The sequence below is a fragment of the Saccopteryx bilineata genome, chromosome 11 (assembly GCF_036850765.1).
Source record: "Saccopteryx bilineata isolate mSacBil1 chromosome 11, mSacBil1_pri_phased_curated, whole genome shotgun sequence".
Lineage (NCBI taxonomy): Eukaryota > Metazoa > Chordata > Mammalia > Chiroptera > Emballonuridae > Saccopteryx > Saccopteryx bilineata.
In genome coordinates this window covers 4508283-4522469 of record NC_089500.1, presented here as the reverse complement: position 1 = coordinate 4522469, position 14187 = coordinate 4508283, and positions in this window count along the sequence as shown.

The following is a 14187-nucleotide window of genomic DNA, read 5'->3' as shown; positions in this document are numbered from 1 at the left end:
GACAACACAGAAGACTGTGACTCTCAATCGACAATCTCTTTAGCTATGTTCTGCAAATGTCACATCATGTAATTGACTGAGGCTCCTACCAGATAATAATTACAGAATCATTGTTGGTAAGAAAGAGTGCCCATTTACTAGTCTCAGTGTCAAAAGAGCAGCGGATAGGCTTCAGTTGTCTTCCTGAAAAACTTTGTATCTAAACAAGCTGTAAAGTAGCTGGAACTCTTCTAACCAAAAAAATTAATGCGTCATTTTTTATTCACCTGAGCACCAAATGCACTGCTTTAATCATAGATTATCAATAGGTAAACGATCCTAAGATAACTTATTGAGATTGACTCATATACTGGAATATTATTTGTTTTTGTATTTTATATGTTCTTCATATTTTCTTAATAGACTAGTTAAGAGAAATGTATCTCTTAATTGCCTTATTTTTTTTCTTTGTAGCTATTGACTATGCTTATGAGCATGAATTTTTGCTGCTTACTAAAAAAATCACATAGATGTATACCTTACAAACAGCATTTTCCTTTTTTTCTTTTCAAAAAAAATTTTATTGGATTCATTGGGGTGACATTGGTTAATAACATTATACAGATTTCAAGTGTACAATTCTATAACACATCATCTGTATGTTGCACTGTGTGTTCCCCACCCATGTCAAGTCTCCAGCCAACACCATATATCCCTCCTCATAACTCATAAAGCAGTCCATACATGGGACTTACAAGTTCAAAGAAAATGATCATAAAAGATAAATTACCTTTTTTTAGTACTTGAGAGTTCATAGGGTCAACCAGAGAGTATTGTTTATATTATAAAGGCATTTGTTGTACTTCTTCTTTGTCTTTGTATTTTATTCTTTTTTTTTCCTGTTGTAATACTGAGACTATTTGATGTTGGGGAAGAAAACAATAAGAGAAACATTTCTTTTTTTATTTTTTATTTTTATTTATTCATTTTTAGAGAGGAGAGAGAGAGGGAGAGAGAGAGACAGAGAACAAGAGAGGAGAGAGAGACAGGGGGGAGGAGCTGGAAGCATCAACTCCCATATATACCTTGACCAGGCAAGCCCAGGGTTTCGAACTGGCGACCTCAGCGTTTCCAGGTCGACGCTTTATCCACTGCGCCACCACAGGTCAGGCAAGAAACATTTCTTAATATCTATTTAAAAATTATAATTTTGCAATAGTAGAGAGTTTATTTATTTTTTATAACCAGATCACTAGGGCATCTATAGAGCAGATGGGAACAAATAGTATCATCATTAATTTCTGTACTAGAACTACGCAGGGGGCAAATTATTTTTGGATAACTTAAAATGTGTTCTTCTCCCACCCCCCAAAAAATCTGCATACATGCAACATGTTTGTTTATGAGAGTTTCCTGATTAAATAAAATGCATTTGTGCATAAATATATTTATATGTATGTACATAACCACTTAACTAGTCCTTGTAATGAAGCATAAAAAAATTTGTAAGACAGTGCTGCAGCTTCTAAGGTGAAATTTGGGCTGGCAGTTTACACCTCCCAAACTTGCCCACCATCCAAGGACCTAAGAAGAAAAGATGTTGCTTTCTTTGTGATTCAGACAACTATCAATCAAAAAAAATACTGAAGAGGTGCCGGCAGATGACTAAAAAGAGAGAAAGTTTTTAATGTGTTTCAGAAACGCACAAGGAACTATACTGGAATATATTGAATATTAAAATCATAAAATCTGAGGTTGTCCCCAGACTTTCTGCCTCCTTTCCATCCAGATCATTCTAGAATAGTCTTGAAATATCTGACTTCAAAGCACTAAAAATGTGAATAAAGAATCACTAAATATGAATCTTGGTGTATTATTTATGATAACCCATAGTAAGTCATATAATATTAACTTTTTTATTTGAAAGACTTATTAAATTTAAATATTTAAGATTAAAAAATGAATACTTACATTTTTTTTTGCTAATGTATTAATTTTCATGGTATTTGGGAAGAAAATAATTATGTGATCAAATAATTTTGGGAGAGAAACTATGTGACATTTACTAGTCTTGGAGAATAACACAGACTAGCAAAAAAATGTTACGTAAGTCGGGATGGACCTTGCACTTGGGGCCAGTCAGAGGAAGGAGAGAGAAAGTGGGGGAGAGAAACAGTGTCATGGAATCTTCAAAAGGAAACCACTGAGTCTTCAGCACTGACTAAAAGCACAACAGCTCTTCTGAACCTAATAAAAGCCCAGGGAAACACACTCTGCTGCCCTAGCCCACCCATGGGGCCAGTGGCAGGGTGGGCACAGGAGCCCTGGGGGCCTTAGTCACCTTCAGAGCACAGGCTGCTGCTTTGCTTCCGTCTTCTGTGGCTCATCCAAATTTCTGTGAACTTGAAATCCAAACTGGAACCATAAATAGAGGCAATTGGGGAGGGCAAGTTCCGGTTTCACTCAACTGACATGGTGGGACATCCCCAAGGGGGCAATGTCAGGCTCTGCCTAAAGAAGGCTGCACTTTGGAGTCTTGTGCAGCCCAGTGTGACCCAAAGTATACCAGTAGGCAGCTCCCCCGCACCCTGGTTGGGCATAAGCATGTTGTATTCCAGCTCTAGACCTTCCCGAGAAACTCCTTAGCATTTTAGGGCAAAGGAATGAGTGAGGGGATCCCCAAGTCCTGGGTGTCAGTAAGCACCAGTCCAGAAAACAGCTCTCTGCATTCGATGGCCACAGGCCAACATGAGGCCCAGAAAGTAAGGCATGGCAAGCTCTTTTCGGATAGATGGAGGTAATTAAATTTCAAAACTCTGCCTTTTATCAGAGTGGACTGTGAACTTTCTTTTCTGTGGCTTCTTCAGCTTCTCCTGAAATGAGGCCCTTGCTTCTCCCCTGGGTGAGTGGTCATTACCCACTTGCAGAGTGGTCCCCTCTAGCTCCTGTGCTCTACGGAGCAGAAACATTCCTGGCATTCTCTTGGAGGACCTTGCTCATGTTTTAATTCAGTCCACCTGTTTTCCTGGTGACCCCAGGACCCTGGCAGGCACCAGAAAAAGTTATTTTGTGGGACATCAGACTTTGTCATTGCGAAGGTGGCAACCACGGTCTGTTGCAGCTTTCTCCACATTAAGAGGGAGCAGAAGGCTGTCAGTAACTTCTGGTGTTTTTCGCAAATTATCTAATTAATCTTTTCATTATCTTTATGTCTGACAAAGTTAGATAAAATACTTAATTTTAAATTAACCATGTGTTCATTAACTTTCTAAATTCACTTATTATTTCTAATTCGTCACAGATCCCTTTGGATTTTGCTACGAGCACAACATCTGCAAATAAAGCTATTTTGTGTTTTCTTTCCAACTCTTTATCCCTCTTCTGTCTTTTTTCCAGGCTTATTACCATGCTAATGCAATGTGCAAGAAAAATGGGGAAAGTCAGTATCTGTGTCATCCGCCATCTCCCGGAGACAGCTTCACTATATCACCATCAAACGATATTAAAAATTGTGCTACCTATAGCTCCTTATAAATGTTATTCTACAGATTTAGGGGCAGGCCCTTCTATTATTTGTGAAAATTTTTATTTCTAAATAATAAGTGTGTGTTAAATTTGATTACATGCATCCTCCCCAGCCTAACAAGTTGATCATCTATTTTGTTTTGTTTTGGTTTTTCCCTTCGATACTCTGTTAATTTGTTGAGTAGAGAATTCTTCTAAATCAAAGCAATACAATGATGAATAGTTTAATTTGAAGACACCTTAGAATAAAGGTTAGAGACCACAAGTTATTAGAGTAATAAATAATACAATAAGTCAGAACTAAAATTTTGTTTTATTTTTTTGTCTAAATAATTTGTGCCTTATTCTTACTATTACACCTGTCTTCAATTCTTTTTATGTTGATGTAAGAAATAAAAACAACTAGTGTTTCTTTAGATATTTTATGGAATTTATGGACTGAAATTCTCTCTGATAAGCACTTATATATTTTTATTAGAGAAGTATTAAAGGAAAGAATCTTAAAATCTAGAAAAATATTAAGAATTAAGTCTTTCTTGTTTATTATGTAGGCTTTGAACACACCAGGGAATGACAATGTGCATGTATACAATAACACTCTTTTAAAAAAACTCTTTAGATAAGAATTTTACTTGGAGGTATTGGGAATAAAAATCCATGTTGATTCATTTCTACAATAATTAAAAATGCAAGATTACATCCATTTGTAGCATGGATTTAATCATTTCTAGTTATCAACCAAGTTGGAAATACAATTCAAACAAAATCATTTTTATCTCACTAAACTACAACAACTAAATTTTTAGAAAGTTAAAATTACTAATAAACACTCTGTGCATTTTTCTGTCTAAATCTATTTAAAAATAAAGTGTATTTACTAAGGTACTAAAAATGTATACACTTTCTACATGTCCAAATAAGACCTATTTTAAACTAATCATCCACTCTCAACTTTCAAATATTGACTCCTTGTAGATATTACATATTTTAAGATAAAAATCTTTTTAAATTAATTTTAATAGGGTGACATTGATAAATCAGGGTACATATGTTCTGAGAAAACATTTCCAGATTATTTTGACATTTGATTATGTTGCATACCCATCACCCAAACTCAAATTGTCTTTCATCACCTTCTTTTATCTGGTTTTCTTTGTGCCCCTCCCCTCCCTCCACCCCGTCCCTCATCTTCCCCCTCTTACCCCCCCCCCAGTTACCATCACATTCTTGTCCATGTCTATGAGTCTCATTTTTATGTCCCATCTATGTATGGAATCATATAGTTCAACAATACATCTGATAAGGGGTTAATAACCAAAATTTATAAAGAACTTGTAAAACTCAACACCAGGAAGACAAACAATCCAATCAAAAAATGGGAAAAAGAAATGAATAGACACTTCTCCAAAGAGGACATATAGATGGCCAATAGGCATATGAAAAAATGCTCAACATCACTAATCATTAGAGAAATGCAAATTAAAACCACAGTGAGATATCACCTCACAGCAGTCAGAATGGTGCTCATCAACAAAACAACACAGAATAAGTGCTGGGGAGGATGTGGAGAAAAGGGAACCCTCCTGCACTGTTGGTGGGAATGCAGACTGGTGCAGCCACTGTGGAAAACAGTATGGAGATTCCTCAAAAAATTAAAAATTGAACTGCCTTTTGACCCAGCTATCCCACTTTTAGAAATATACCCCAAGAACACCATAGTATTATTCCGAAAGGAGAAATGCACCCCCATGTTTATGGCAGTATTGTTCACAATAGCGAAGATCTGGAAACAGCCCAAGTATCCATCAGAGGACGAGTGGATTAAAAAGCTTTGGTACATATATACTAAGGAATACTACTCAGCATAAGAAATGATGACAGCGGATCATTTACAACAACATGGATGGACCTTGATAACATTATACTGAGTGAAATAAGTAAATCAGAAAAACTAAGATAAAAATTTTATGGCCATGTTTCTTTGCCTAGAATGTTGGAGACAAGTAGTTTAATTATGAGAGTTTTTCTCTGTAGATATTTTTTCTTCTGGAGTTATTATCCTAAAAATGGGTGTTGGGGATGGTGCTACCCGTGGAGTAGAATCATATAGCTACACAACTTTTAGATATTTTATATAAATCTTTGCTATAATGTCAATCCTGGCAACCAGCTGTGCCATGATATATCAGAATGATGAATCATCATACTTGGTAAAGCTCTAAAGGGCACTTATATAAGAACTTGTATTAATACACATAATTTTCACAAATGCAAAGTGGATATTTGCTTGAACTCTGAAACTTTTCATATCATCTACTCCAAAGTTCTCAGTATATAGCTATATTTTAATTTTTTTATTTATTGATTTTAGAGAGAAAGAAAAGGAGGGTGAGAGAGAGAGTGAGAGAGATTGAATTGTTGTACCACTTAATGCATTCATTGGTTGAATCTTGTATGTTTCCTGACCAGGGATTGAACCCACAACCTTGGTATATTGAAACGATACTATAACCAACTGAGCTAGCTGGCTAGGGCATTGCGTGACTATCTTTTAGAATCACAATGATTTGCATGTGATAGTTTATAAAGAAACAAATCCATCCTGGAAACATACTTACGGCTGACACTTAATTGTACAATGTGTGATTATGCTACAGTAAGACCTCATATAAGTATGTTAGTATAAAATTGCACTAGACTTCCAGTCTAGACAAAAGAGTTTGGATGCCTTTCCCCTGGCTATTCCCTGTTAAGTGCAAATAATATTTCTTTAACTGTATGTTATTCTAAAATTATGTCAAAATAAATAGTTTAATTTTAAAAATAGACTTCCCTTTTTTTAAATTATCTTGGGAATAATGGAGAATAAAGCAATAGCATTCAACACTTTGGTTACTCAGATTCCTGAAGTTGTAATAAATGCTTTTTGTGGTTGTTGCATGAATTTAACTGCTCTACAAGGAGAATCCTGTTACCACTTCTGCTTTTAATTGTAGCAATATTCTTAGTGACTGCTGCCTGTGTACTTACTCGAGATGTGGCTGTAACCACAGCAGGGAAGTTAAGCATGCTTGTAGACTTGAATAGACACTTACTGTTACCCACAAAAGTAGATGCCACTTTTATTGTGTCTAACATCCAGGGGAAAGTGGTTGGGAGTGTGAGCATATTTTCTATGGTATTGTAATAAGTCACTTTTCTGCTCACAGTGCCTTTGGTGGAAATTGGGGCTGGCTCATTGGGTGGGCAGTGGAGCACACTTCCAGTAATATCGCACTCCAGTAAGGAAACATCATTGCACCCATAAAAGAATGAGCTCAAATCGATCCTGAGAGATATATTGTCTGAACATCAGAGGAAAAACACTGGATGCCTATTTATTACTCATTTGTAAGATGGCTATTTAGTACGTCCAAACCCACCTTTTATAGAAAACAGTCATGAGTTTTTATGAAAGTTAAGATCAGAAAGCATATTAGAAAACAATGAACACATTCTGTTGGGCTTAAACATAGGTTTTCAAAAGGAAACATGGATTGAAACATTTGTGTTTTTCCTCTTGCCCACTTTGAAATGACTTGATCCTCCACTTTGCATTAGGTCTTATCCCTGGTCCCCAGAATCAGTGACAACCTGATGCTGGAGGTAGTGTAGTATCCCTGAATTCTGCAGAATAAGACCCAACTCATATGACATGTTTTGGATAACTTGGAAGTTCTTTTCTGTACAGAACTGAATCCTTCACTCACCCACATAGCCAGGAGTTCCATTTACCTGTTCCAGGGTCTCCCATGGACAACTTGGCTCCAGCTGAACTGAAAGAGAACTGTGTTTCTCCAGCATCATTGCTCATCTATACCTGGATGCTGCTGTGACCAGGGAAACTGAGTCAGGCTCCCACATCCCTCTGTCTGTGGTGCATTGAGGTAATGACAGCACACATCCAAATATGCTTTTCTCTCTGGGAAGAAATGAGCACTGCCTGTAAGATCTTCTCATGGAGTCCCAGAGATGGCCACACCAATTTTAACCTCATTTTCATGTGTTTAAGAAGAATTTCGCAACTTAAAATGGGCCTGTGTTCTAACCAAAGATCCCTGTCAATTTTTTAAAAAGTTGTTTTCTTAAATGTTTAAACATAGTACTACACAATATGTTATGTTGGCAAATTATAAATTATGGCACAATTTCATCACCATGTAAAATTAGTACATTGTTTTGGGGGATAAAATAGTTATCTTAAATATTATTGGAAAGAATAACTTCATTGGAATATCATGTGACTCTTTTAAAATGTCAGGTGACTGAATCATGGTGAGTCAGAACTATAGATAACTTGAGGGGTTCTTGAAGAACTATGCATGAAGAACTATATGTCCCAACCACAGAATGCAGAGAAGAGAGAGGGGACAAGGACACTTAACCAGGAAAATCCAGTAGCATTCTGCCAGATGTTGGCTTTCCTCAGAATCCAGAGAGAATCAACTGATAAATAAGGGATTGATGTGAAAGAATGCAAACTGATAAAAATGGGCAGAATACGCTCATTCTGGTCAGTATAGAAAACAGTAGCATTAAAAACAGGACACTTAATCCCAGTGCTCGAACCTCCTGAGATTTCAATCACTTCCTCTCTGCTTCCCTGCCTTCCTTCTGCTTTTCTCTGTGCTTATACATTATGTAGAATTATTTAATTTCCTATTGACTACTAATCCTCAGATTCATGATACTTGTTATGGGCTGAATTGTGTCTCCCTTCTGAATTCATAGGTTAAAGTCCTAACCCCCATGTGACCATATTTGGTGACAGGGCCCTTCGGGAGGTCATTCAGATGACATGAGGGCATAAACATGGAGCCTGATCTGGTCGCATCACTGCCTGTCGAGCAGAGTGCTCTTTCTCTCGGCAGGGAAGGAAGGTCAGGGCAGCCCATGGTGAGAAGCCAGTCTCTGCAGCCAGGAAGGGGCCCCTCTGCAGCCAGGAAGGGACCCCTCCACACCCAGCCCCCCTGATGCCCCATCTCAGACTTCCCACCTTCAGAACAGAGAGAAATGAACTTCTTGCAATTTAAGCCACCACATCAATAGTGGGGTTCTTCTGTACCCCAAACTCACTGAAACAATACTAGCTTTGTCATACATTCAAGCTAGGCAAGGTGGGAAAAGGAATGTTGAGTGAAAGGTGCCTTGGAGAAAAATCAGGTTTGAAATCTGTTATGCAAAGGACGATATGTATATACATATTTACAATGATATATACACAATTGGAAATAAGCTGTCTATTTAGCACTTTATCCAAGCCATATCCAGAGTTCAGGAGGAATGGTGCTGTTGGAGAGATTTGGGCAGGAGGCTGGGCTTCCAGGCTCCAGGCTGAGTGACTCCAGAGGTGCGGCCTGGCCACACAGAGCGAGGAGGCGGGCTTTCTCATGCCTCTGTTCCTCTCCCAGGACATCTGGATGTCTAGTCCTTTATATTTTCTAAATATAATTTGGAATTAATTATACTTCCTATATGAATGGCCTAGCTAGTAGAATACAATATTCACAAGGAATTATGACGTCCTTGAGTCACGACATCACTGCTTTTCAGCAGTAGAAATAATTTCACTGACATAACAGCAAATGTATGTGGTCTTGAGTGCGTCCTACTTTGGCAAGGATAATTTCTTCTGATTCTGAAATGGGGAAATAAATGTGTAATGACTTGACTGTCCTCTTGTCGAGACTGATAAAAATTGAGCAATGAAACCTAATCCGATTGTGCCATTAGCCCCCTAAAATGAACTTTTTATCATCTGTTGGCAACTAAATAATAAATTATTTTTCAACAGCTTTAAAGGAGATGAAAAATAATCAAGGGGTGCAAGGAGGTGCTGTAGTATCCAATTTGGATAGTGATTCTTCCTGCTGTGAGAAATAAAGTCCTTTTCTCACACTCGTATATTGTTATCATTCACTTCTTTTTCTCTCACTCTTAATTTTGTCATTATAAATACCCAAACCCTTGCTCTCTGCCATTCAAATGTTTCAATGATAGTAATTTAGTATATAAAAAGTATCCCTTGATCCCATGACTGTGTGGCAGACGTTGTACTAGCTTTCCAGAGACAAAATATAGATAAGGCACGATCTGTCTTAAAAATACCAGTTTAACAAGGAAGAAAAAACCACTAACAACAGATAACACTTTAGTATTATAAACTATGATAAAGGACTAATTAGTACATAAGCGAGGAACGTAATTTTATTCCAAAAAAGTGAGAATGGTGGGGAGAGACGACCACAGGGGAAAGAATAGGAAGTCCGGACAAAACAGGTGACTTGGAATGTTTAAATGACAGAGGGCAGAGACAGAGAGAAAGCAGCTTCAGTTCATGTGGAGAACAGACAGGGGCTAACAAAATGCCAAGATTACAGTCAACACTGGTAATAAATATGAATATTCCAAAGTTGGATGCGTTCATTATCACTTCAGAACCTGTGTGTCCCAAGCGCGCACGTCTAATTTCTGCTCAGGCAATTGGTATGATGTTGTGTGAACATTTATATTTTGCAGCTGGATACAGGTGAATCATGGCAACAAGCATGAAGCCCATCCATTTTCTCAGACTTAGAGCATAGCAAAATCATGGTCAAAAATTTTAATTTCTGAATTAGACATTAGCACTCTTGTATGAACTTAAGTACTAGGATTTTTCTTTCATGTAAAATTTTAATTGGATCCATTTCAGAAATCCATATAAAGTCCCCTTTCCACCAAACATAGAAGGCTCATATGCACTATTTGTTAGGTGACTAGAGTAGGTATGATCTCACTGCATGTTTATTATTCAGAATGGAAAGGAACATGGCTCTTCTAGAGCACAGTCATTATTATGCCCCCAAATCAATCATTCCGGTCTCAATTATGTCTACTGTTTGCTCCTCTAGTGCTACTTTATAGTCATTTCAACATGAATAAAGATTATGGATGGAACATGCTGGCCTCTTCATTATTTTTCTTATTTTCTTTCTGCTCTCCGACATCTCCTTATTCAGGCAAAACTAGTTCTTACCAATGATCGCATACCTCCATCACTTTAATTTCAAGTATCTCATTTTCTTATCACCATTCTTTTTTTTTTTTTTTTAGCTGCCATTCTCCTTCGTTCTAACAGTTAATTGCCTCTTGCATTATTTCAGGACTTACAGCTGTACTTAGTCAAAACGAGAATCGCCACGGGGGCGACGTGTTACTATTAGTTTAGAAACATGTGGTTGTGGAGGAAAGGAAGTGAGGAATGCCACAGATGGCGAAGCATATCCAGACATTCAGTTGTTTAATTAAAACATTTGATGAGCAAACAAAAAAAATGTTTTCAAAAACCAAGGTGCTCCTCATTCATGGCAGTTACACTCTGTATGATGCCTGGCCTTGGATGTACTCAAGGTGAGGGAAGGTGAGCGGTTGTCATTAGGTCTTCACAAATACACTCCCTGCATATTCATTCAGATCCTGTTCCCCAGACGCTGATCTGTTGACAATTTATTACCCTGATCTTCACGTTTCTATCTTGATGTTGTATACTGGTATGAGTAATTAAGGGAAGACTTGACATTTATCTTCTTTGATGGTATTATAGAAGTTTCAGTCCTTGAATACTGATTTGCCACACCTGTACTTTCCTCTGAAATGTCGTAATTTAGAATTTCCCCAATAATCCATCTCTGCATTCTGAAGTTCAGTTCTCATCATATTGGGCATCCAGACAGCTGGGAGTGGCCTCTTCTCCTCCTCCACTCAGTTGCCTGTAACAGCAAGAAGTGCGACTCTGAAATATTCATTGTGAATTCATCCCAAGGTGACAACCTAAACACCTACCCTTGTTATCCCTTGACTCATGAGTATAGTGCTTCTTGGTTTATACATTACATATCGATTAAGCTATATGGGATATTATGATTGCATTCAGATATTTTAAGGATAAATAAAAATTACCTTTAAAAATGTTTATGTTATAAAATATACATAAAATTAAATTTATCTTTTTGGCCATTTTTAAGGGCACAGCTCAGCAACAGTGAGTACATTCCCATCGTTTCCCACCATAACCACCATCCACTTCTGGGACTTTGCCATCTTCCCTAACTGAAACTCCCTTGGCAACCACCATTCTACTTTTTGTCTCTATGAATTTGACTTTTCTAAGAACTCTAAGTAGAACCATACAGTACTTAGGTTTATGTGCCTGGCTTACTGCACCTAGCATCATGTCCTCAGGATTCTTCTATGTTGCAGCATGTGTCAGAATTTTCTTCCTTTTTAAGGCTGAAGAACCAGTGTATCTAGAGACCACATTTGGTTTGTCTAGTCATCTGTCAATGGATACTTGGGTTGTTACCACCTTCCCTATTCTGAATAATGCTTCTATAAACATGGAAACACACAGAGCTGTTTGACTTCCTACTTTTGATTCTTTGGAGTATCTACTTAGAATTTCTGGAATACATGGTAATTCTATATTTAACTTTTTTAAAGAATTGCCATATTGTCTTTCATAGTGGCTTCACCATTTTAAATTCCTCCCAGCCATGTACAAGGATTCCTCCCAGCCATGTACAATTTCTCTATATATCTTCACCCACATTTTAAAATTTATTTTAATGATAAACACCACAATGGATGTGTAAACACCTTTTAAACAAAGTTTTATCTAAATGGTTCCAGAAACAAGGTAAATGCAGTTCTACTAAAGATAAAGGACACATTGCATAACTTAGTTTGCCAGTTCCCAGTTTGAGAGTTCTCGTCTACAGTAGCAATTTTTTAATGGGATTCTGAGTGTATTCCAGGAACCCATGGCCACCCAATAGTTTGATGACTGCCCGGAAGGACTCTTCTGATTTCACAACATGTTAAACTCAAGAATAAGATTTATTAGAGCAAAGGACACAGTGCAGGAACAGGAGGATATATATATATATATATTTATGGAGGAGATGGTAAAATGATTATTCAGACTTCTAAGGTCTTCTTCTCTCTGTAGGGACCTCATGACTTTCTTTTCTCTCCAGCCCAAGCAGCAACGAAGCATGCAATATATTTCCACCCAAGAAAGACCACTCTGGTAAGACCACTCTGGTATTGGGGTCCAAAACTCAATGGGGCTATGTACTTAGCTATTTTTAACCAGCCATTGGCAAATCCTAAGCCAGGCAGCAGGTATACATCAAGAATCTTTATGTAAACCAGGCTGCTAGCTTAGGACATCTCCGTTCACTTCTCCAAGGATATAGAGTATCCCCAATCAGTGACTCTGTGAACATTCTTGTAGCTTAGTTCTCGGAAGTTGACTGAAGGTTATTGCTGTGGCTACACAGATTAGCAAGGGTTGAGTAAAACAGACCTTTTGTGTTAACTCTTTCTTCTCAGGGTATGAATAAATAAAGGAATGAATGAGTATCTAAGTAGATAAGTACATTTGCAGAAAACTATTGGATAGAAAAAATAAGCCATTTTTAAAAAAATTGTTGTCCAGACTAGAAAGTTCTTATGTATTTCTAACTTGAATTGCACATACAACTCTTTTGCAAAAAAAATTTCTCCCACGAACAGCTTTTAAAAAAAATGTGCACATGTACACATCATGTTTGAACTGTATAAATATCAACACTGTTTATTTCACTGAGTCAGAGTTTGCTCTTTGCCAGTGCACAATATTTAAAAACATATCGACAAAGTAAAAACAGATGATTATTTCCAGGAAGCAGAGCATAACATGCAATGTGAAATTGATAGAATGGATATTAGCTATCTATTGCTGTATTAAAGATTAATAGCATGGTGATTGCCGGGAGGGGAAGAGGTGGATGAGGAGATAGAGGCATATGTGGTGACGGACGAGGACTTTACCTGAGGGGAGGTGAACACACAATATGGAGTATAGATGATGTGTCATAGAATTGGGCACCCGAAACCTGTGTAATTAGGTTCATAGTGTCATACATTTTTAAAAATTAGCCCCAAACTTAGCAGTTGAAAACAAGAAATACTTATCCTATTGCTCCTAAGGGTCAGGAGTCCACGTGCAGCTTCGCTGGGTGCATCTGGGGCCAGGACCCCCGTAAGGCTGCATACAGGCTCCTGGCTGAGGCTGAGTTCGAGGGGAAGCCTTGATTGAGGGAAGGTGGGTCTAGGTGTCTGTCTGCTTGTTCTCTCAGACACGGACAGACTGAGTTCTGTTCCACGTGGCCACCTTGTATGGGGAAGGTGCACTAGCCAGGAGTGAGCCATCAGAAAGGGTGTGGAAGAGAGGAGATTGAACTTTCCAATATGGAAGTCGCAGTTTTATTATAACCTCAGCTCCGATACCATGGCCTATATAACCTATTCCCATAAGTCCCATCTCATCCCTTCTGCCCCATGGTAATAATAAGAAGCAAAAACTAAACCCGTGATGGAAGGTATTGCACAGGGCTGTGAGCCCCGGAGGCAGGGATCTCTAGAGTCAACTTAAAGGCTGCCTTCAGACCATGTAGACCCTGCTCCAAATTCTTGCTGCTTACATTTTTAAGAAATTTCTTATATTGTTAGTATGCTGGGATGAGAGGTCTTTGGTATTACCAAACACCAATGCCTAAATTTAACAAGGAAACTGATTAGATGAAAATCATTCTAATGTATTAGTGTCAGTTCACCAAA